Raw genomic sequence first — 8,245 nt, 5'->3', positions numbered from 1 at the left:
AGAGACAGGAGGAAGGGAGATCAGAGAGGAGGCTGACACAATAATCCAGCCGGGATATTATGAGAGCTTGTCCCAGCACGATAGCCATTTGGATGGAGAGGAAAGGGCGGATCTTGGCGATACTGTAAAGGTGAGACCGGCAGGCGTTGGTGATGGATTGGATGTGTGGGGTGAATAAAAGAGCTGAGTCAAGGATGACAGCAAGGTTGTGGGTCTGTGAGACAGGAAAGATGGTCATGTCGCCCAAAATGACAGGGAAGTCAGGGAGAGGACAGGGTTTGGGAGGGAAGACATACAGGTGGAGACGTCCTGGAGGCAGGAGGAGATACGAGCCTGGAGGGAGGGGGAGAGAACCGGGGAGGAGATGTAGATTTGGGTGTCATCTGCATAGAGATGATAGTTGAAGCTGTGGGAATCAATGAGTTTACCAAGGGAGTGAGTGTAGATGGAGAACAGAAGAGGGCCAAGAACTGACCCTTGAGGAACCCCAACAGTTAGAGGATGGGAAGGGGAGGAGGAGCCTGTGAAGGAGACCGAGAATGAACGGCCAGAAAGATAAGAGAAGAACCAGGAGAGGACGGAATCCGTGAAGCCAAGGTGAGATAAGGTGTGGAGGAGAAGGGGATGGTCAACAGTGTCAAAGGCAGCTGAGAGGTCAAGGAGGATTAGGATAGAGTAGAAACCACTGGATTTGGCAAGAAGGAGGTCATGGGTGACCTTTGAGAGAGCAGTCTCGGTAGAGTGGAGGGGATGGAAGCCAGATTGGAGGGGGTCCAGGAGAGAGTTGGAGTTGAGGAATTCAAGACAGCGAGTGTAGACGACTCGTTCTAGGAGTTCAGAAAGGAAGGGTAGGAGGGACATAGGGTGATAAGTGGAAGGGGAAGTGGGGTCGAGGGAGGGTTTTTTTTAGGATGGGGGAGACTTGGGCATGTTTGAAGGCAGAGGGGAAGAAGCCATTGGAGAGTGGAGCGGTTGAAGATAGAAGTTAAGGAGGGGAGGGGGGCAGGGGCGATGGTTTTTATAAGGTGAGCGGGAATGGGGTCCAAAGCACATGTGGAGGGGGTGGCATTTGCGAGGAGGGAGGAGATCTCCTCTGAGGATACTGCAGGGAAAGATGGGAAAGTAGGGGAGAGGGTTATCTCCAGAGCATCAGACCCCAGCCCATCACTGGGCAGGGATTGTCTTTATCTGTTGCCCAATTGTACATTCCAAGCTCTGCACATAGTAAGCACTCAATAAATACTATTGAATGAATGAATGAATCCCTTTGATCCTTGTCAAGGACCTTGACCCCTCCCTTCTTAGCTCCCTGAATGCCATCTTCAACTGGTCACTCTCCAATGGCTTCTTCCCCACGGCTTTCAAACACGCCCAAGTCATTCCTACCCTAAAAAATACAAACCCCTCCTTTGACCCCACTTCCCCTTCCAGTGTAACCCTGTAACTGCTCCAGCGCTTAGAACAGTGCTTGACACATAGTAAGCACTTAAATACCACGGTTGGGATCATCAACCAATCAATCGTATTTATTGAGTGCTTACTGTGTGCTCACAGGAGTTTCCACTGGGACTAAGAAGAAGTCATTCCAGCCACGCCGCCAGCGTGCCCCAACAGCCGAGTGGCGACCAGTTGCACTCACAACAGTGCCAGCAGCAGGCACGAGTGGCATCACACCAGTTGTCGCTGTCAAAGAAGAGAGGGAACAGGCCACCCTTGCCTCCTCTTCCGCCCAGTTGCTAAACCGTCACTGAGGCTACAGTGTTCTCTCTCTCCAGCCTAGCTGGAAGTAGCCCTCTGAATTCTGTCCTATGCCTTTCTAGGAGAGGACCAAATAATAATAATAAAAATTATATTTGTTAAGCGCTTACTATGTGCAGAGCACTGTTCTAAGCACTGGGGTAGATACAAGGTAATCAGGTTGTCCCACGTAGGGCTCACAGTCTTCATCCCCATTTTACAGATGAGGGAACTGAGGCATAGAGAAGTGAAGTGACATCACAAGATTTATTGATAGGAGGCACAGAGAAGTGAAGTGACTTATCACACGATTTATTGATAGATAAATTAGAGCAGCTGACCCAGCCGACTGGCTCATCTTCGACTATGATGCTTGCCCAAGATTAGCAGTAGCAGCAGGAGTAGATGAAAGAGAAGCTGAAAGGAGGGTCTCCCCTCTCTTTTCTTTCCCATCTCTCTTTCTGTTCTCTCTGTCTCTTCCTTTCTCTTCTCTCCCCTTTTCTTAGCTCCTCTCTATCAATCTTATGAAAAGGAAGCGGTGTGGCCTACTGGAAGGAGCACGGGCCTGGGAGTCAGAGGATGTGAGTTCTGATCCCGCCTCCACTACTTGTCTGCTGTGTGACCTCGGGCAAGTTGCTTCACTTCTCTGGGCCTCGGTCACCGCATCTGTAAAATGGGGATAAAGACTGTGAATGCTATGTGGGACAGGGACTGTGTCCAACTTGATTAGCTTGTAACTACTCCAGTGCTTAGAACAGTGCTTGGCACATAGTAAGCACTTAAATACCACGGTCTGCATCATCAACCAATCACTCGCATTTATCGAGTGCTTACTGTGTGCAGAGTACTGTACTAAATTCTTGGGAGGGAACAGTATAGCCGAATTAGCAGACATGTCTTCTGCCCATAATGAACTTAGAGTCTAGAAAGGGAGCTAGACATTAATATAAATAAATAAATTATGACTAGCATGGCTCCGTGGAAAGAGCATGGACTAGGGAGTCAGAGGTCATGGGTTCTAATCTTGGCTCCGCCACTTGACAGCTGTGTGACTTTAGGCAAGTCACTTAACTTCTCTGCGCTTCAGTTTCCTCATCTGTAAAATGGGAACTAAGACCGTGAGCCCTACGTGGGACAACCTGATTACCTTGAATCACCCCCAGCCCTTAGAACAGTACTTGGAACATAGTAAGCGCTTAAAAAACCATTCTTATGAGAAGCAGCGTGGCTTAGTAGACAGAGCAAGGGCTTGAGAGTCAGAGGTCATAGGTTCTAATCCTGGCTCCGCCACTTGTCTGCTGGGTGACCTTGGGCAAGCCACTTCACTTCTCTGTGCCTCAGTTACCTCATCTGCAAAATGGGGATTATGACTGTGAGCCCCACGTGGGGCAACCTGCTTACCTTGTATCGTCTCCAGCATTTAGAACACAGCTTGGCACACACTAAGTGCTTAACAAATACCATTATTATTTATTATTATGTGCTGTGTGGCTGAGGGTGAATAAAGGGTACCAATCCAAATGACTAGGGCGGTGCAAAGGGGAGAAGGAGCAGGGGAAAGGAGGGTTTAGTTGGGGAAGGCCTCTTGAAGCAGATGTGCTTCAACCAGGCTTTGAAGGTGGGGAGAGTGATGCTCTGTCTTATTTGAAGGGGGAGGGAGGTCGAGGCCAGAGGAAGAGTGTAGGCAAGGGGTCGTGGCGAGATAGGAGAGGGAGAGGTACAGTAAGTAGGTTGGTGTTAGAGGTGTGAAATGTGTAGGCTGGGTTGAGGTAGGAAATCAGTGAGGTAAGATAGGAAGAGGCATCGACTGCTTTGAAGTTTATGGTAAGGAGTTTCTGATTGATGAAGAGGTGGATGGACAACCCCTGGAGGTTCTTGAAGAGTGGGAAAATGTGGACTGAACGTTTTTTGAAGAAAAATGATCCGGGCAGCAGAGTGAAGCGTGGACTGGGAGTGGGAAGGATACGAGAAGGGAGGTTAGCGAGTACTCAAGGAAGGATAGGATAAGTGCTTGGGTCAGTAGAGTGGAAGTTTGGATGGAAAGAGCAGATCTCAGTGATGTTGTGAAGGTTGAACCGACAGGATCTGTGGACAGATTGTAGGTGTGGGTGGAATGAGGGAGATGAGTCGAGAATAATGGAAAGGTTACCGGTTTATGAGGCAGGAAGGATGGCGGTGCTGTCAACAGTGATGGGAAATTCATGGGGCGGACAGGGTTTGGGTGGAAAGATGAGGAGTTTGATTTTGGATATGTTAAGTTTGAGATGTCTGTGGGACATCCAAATAGAGATGTTCCGAAGGCAGGAGACAGCAGAGAAGGAGAAAGATCAGGGCTGGAGATGTAGATTTAGGAATCTTCCACATAACAATGATTATTTTCTTATTTTCTTACTTCCTTACCTTTTCTGCTTGCTTTCTCATTATTATGCCCATCTCTCTGTTCTCCCTTCTCTTTCTGACTGCATCTGCATGGTCAACTGTACTTTCAGAAGGTAGTTGTACTGTAGGATTTTCTATTTTTAGGCTGTGCTTAATGTTGACACCAATCCAATGTTAACTGGAGAGGAACCATGCAGATGAGATCTATGTTTTTAATATGACAACATAAAAAAAAAGTTCTGATTCAGACTAGAGGTCCATCCAACCCCTAGTAATTATAGTATTTGTTAGATGCAGCATGGTCTAGTGGATAAAGCATGGGCATGGGAGTCAGAAGGTCATGGGTTCTAATCCCAGCTCCACCACCTGTCTGCTGTGTGACCTTGGGCAAGTCACTTCATTTCTCTGTGTCTCGGTTGCCTCACCTGTAAAATGGAGATTGAGACTGTGAGCCCCAAGTAGGACAGGGACTATGTCCAACCCGATTTGCTTGTATCCACCCCAGTGCTTAGTACAGTGCCTGGCAAATAGTAAACGCTTAATAAATATCCAAGCACTGAACTAAATGCTGGGGTAGATACAAGATAATCAGGTAGGACACAGTCCCTGTGACCCTGGGGCTCACCATCTAAGTAGCAGGGAGAAGGATTTATTCCCCATTTTATAGGAGAGGAAACTGAGGCAAAGAAAAGTTAAGTGATTTGCCCAAGGTCACAAAGCTGAGAAGTGGAGTTGGAATTAGAACCCAGGTCATCTGACTCCCAGACTCATTATCTTTCCACTAGGCCATGCTGCTTCTATAATGTTCTAATAATAATTAATAATTGTGGTATTTAAGTGATTTTTATGTGTCAAGCACTGTACTAAGCACTGGGGTGGTTACAAGAAAATTGGGTTGGAGAGAGTCCCTACCCCGCTTAGGGCTCACGGTCTTAATGTCCATTTTACAGATCAGGTAACTGAGGTCCAGAGAAGTAAAGTGACCCGCCCAAAGGCACACAGGAGATAAGTGGCAGAGCCAGGATTAGAACTCATGACTCTTTGACTGGAGAAGACATTCTCTGTCTTCGGTCTTGAGCAATTGCAATGAAATGCTCCAAACGGTTGTGTGATGGTTTGCCCTCTTTTTCTAGTCATCCAAATCTTAAGGAATGCGTTACTTAACTCTTAACTCTTTCTGGTACAATCCTTAACTCTTTCTGGTACAATCCAGTACCTCCCTATTCTTACATCATCCACAAATTTAACCCAATTCCTCTTGTCTTATGCTGTCGAGTCTTCTCCGACCCATAGAGATGCAATGGACACATCTCTCCCATCTGCAATCGTTCTGGTAGTGGATCCATAGAGTTTTCTTCGTAAAAGTACAGAAGTGGCTTACCATTTCTGCCTTTCATGCAGTAAACTTGAGTGTTCCCCCTCAACTCTCTCTCATGCCGCTCTGCCCAGCACAGGTGAGTTTTGACTTGTAGCAGATTGCCTTCCACTCACAAGCCACTGCCCAAGCTAGGAATGGAATGGATATGCCTCTGCTTGACTCTCCCTCCCATAGTCGAGACTGGTAGAGTACTGGAAACTGTCCAGGTGCAACCCCGAGAGGGGCATTCCTTCTTAAATTGTCTGTATTTTCAATGGTAAAACTTCCATATGTCTACCACCCACTGTCTGTTTTTAATCATTGAATCGATGAATCAATCAAGCATATTTATTGAGCGCTTTCTGTGTGCAGAGCACTGCACTAAGGGCTTGGGAGAGTATAACTGAATTGGTGGAATTTACAATCTAGTGACGTACACTTTCGAGTTTCAGTGCAGTTCCCTTATCATAGTGTTATGGAATTTTGTGATTGACATTTAATAATAACAATACTAATTCAGTCATTCAACAGTGTTTATTGAGCACTCACTGTGGGCAGAGCACTGTACTAAGTGCTTGGAAAGTACAATTCAGCAACAAAGAGAGACAATCCCTGCTTACAACAGGTTATGTTTGTTAAGCACTTACTATGTGTCAAACACTGTAAGAAGCGCTACCACTGATACAAGTTAATCAGGTCAAAGTCCTAGTGCCACATGGGGCCCAGAGTTTTTAGTAGAAGGGAGGACATTTTACCGAGGAGGAATCTGAGGCACAGAATTTAAGTGACTTGTCCAAGGTCATACAGCAGGCAAGTGATGGAGCCAGCATTAGAACCTAGACACTGTGACTCCCAGGCCGGCGCTCTATCCCCTAGACCTTGCTGTTTCCACTCTGTCCACTCCCTTCATGATTTTATACATTTCATTCATGCTCCTCTAAGCCTTTCTTGTCCCAGACTGAAGACTAGCTTGACACTGTCTCCTGAGGGGCTTCACCTTCACCTCCTCCCACTCCACTAGACTCCTTGGGAAAGGGGAGGGAGTTGGCCTACTTCCCGCCCCGCATTGCCACCTTCCCACCGCTGTATTCCCTCGACTCCTTTCTTTCTTCTCCTTGAAGCTCATTCATTCATTCGATTGTATTTATGGAGCACTTACTGTGTGCAGAGGCCTGTACTAAGCGGTTGGCCTGTGATCCGCCTCTCCCCCGCACCACATTTACTCACTGCCACTGTGGTGAGCCCACAACAAGTCTTGTTAGCGACTGTCTGTGATCCCGTAAAACACGACAAGGAACAGACTTTGTGAGGCCACTGTTGGGCTCTACCTGAAACAGGTGATATTGCTGGCCTGAGGAGGTGGAGTATGGAGGGAGACAGGGCTTTCTCTCCTTGTTCTACCCAGTAACGGGCCTGGAACAATCAGTGACTGCTATGGGGACCCAGCTGCCACCTCCTAAGGCACATAAAAGGTGCTCGTTTTGAACCATGAGGAGGCCCGCAGAGGGCACCAGGGGCAGAAGCATCCAGAGAAGCAAGAAGGAGGAATGCTGAGCACAACAGCAGGAGAGTAGCACTTGGAAGCGGAAAGAAGAAGCCTTGGCAGAATGAGCTCCTTGGTGAGTGAGTTTGTGTATATGTGTCACTCCCTCATGCTGGTAAAATAAGTAAAAAACTTTCCACAATAACCTTGGTCATCAGAGGTGTGGTTGAACTCTACTATGTGTCACTGAGGCTCCCCAAGTCCAGAAAGGTCCTGATTGGTATGAAATGGGGGCTCCACCGTACTCCACCTACTCTTTTATGAGCAATTTTGGTCTTTCACTTTCCTTCTCTTTTTTTCCTTCCCTACACCAAACCTCTGGGACTTCAATATCCAGTTGAATGTTTCCAATGAGCTTCAGCCTCCTTCTTCTTCTCTTCCACTCTCCAAACTTCTGCTTCACCCCACCTCACCCACTCTGCAACTTGGATACCTGCTGGTTCTCATCATCATTAGTCACTCTACCATCTCTAACTTCACCAACTCTGAAATCCCACTGTCTGACCACAACTTTCCCTGTCTTCTCTCTCACATACTTCTTTCCCACAAAACTGTCCCCTCCCCTTACACAGACCACCAAACCCTTGACGCCTTCCACTTAACCCAGACTCTCATGCCCCAGTTGGACTTCCTCCCCAATTTCCCCTTTAGGCAGCATGACCCAATGGGAAGAGTATGAACCTGGGAGCCAGAGGATGTGGGTTCTAATCCTGGTTCTGCCATTTTTCTGTTGTGTGAATTTGGACAAGTCACTTCACTTCTCTGTGCCTCAGTTACCTTATCTGTACAAATGGGGACTAGGATCGTGAGCCCTATGTGGCATAGGAGCTGTGTCCAAGTATCTCCCTCAGTGTTTAGTACAATGTCTGGTATGTAGTAAACACTTAACAAGTACCATAAAAATAACCCCTCAATTCTGCTCTCTCTGCTGAACTCAGTATTCCTACATTCCTGTCCCTCAGATTTGGAATCCTTCCCGATCCAGTCCTGGGTTATCACACAGTACTGATGGCAGAAATCCAGGTGCCCTGTGATATTTACTGAGCACTTACTGTGTACAGAGCACTGTATCAAGTGCTGGAAAAGGGTAAACAGATGGGATGTATACCCTGGACCTTGAGATGCTCCCAATATATGACTATAAATTGGAAGACCTGAGACATTATGAGCAATGAAACAAAAAAGCACTAAAACAGCATGAAAGGCAAGAACAAAAATATGAAATATAC

General features: G+C 47.1%; 1 non-coding gene across 1 annotated transcript; it reads right to left on the bottom strand.

The window, feature by feature from the left end:
* Positions 1-5,580: 5,580 nt before the first annotated feature.
* LOC114817128 lies at positions 5,581-5,718 on the bottom strand. Its single transcript, XR_003764979.1, has one exon. It is a non-coding gene; the product is annotated as a small nucleolar RNA SNORA7 (small nucleolar RNA).
* Positions 5,719-8,245: the final 2,527 nt, after the last annotated feature.

Source organism: Ornithorhynchus anatinus, chromosome 1 (genome assembly GCF_004115215.2).
Source record: "Ornithorhynchus anatinus isolate Pmale09 chromosome 1, mOrnAna1.pri.v4, whole genome shotgun sequence".
Taxonomy (NCBI): domain Eukaryota; kingdom Metazoa; phylum Chordata; class Mammalia; order Monotremata; family Ornithorhynchidae; genus Ornithorhynchus; species Ornithorhynchus anatinus.
This window is presented reverse-complemented; position numbering and strand designations above follow the sequence as displayed.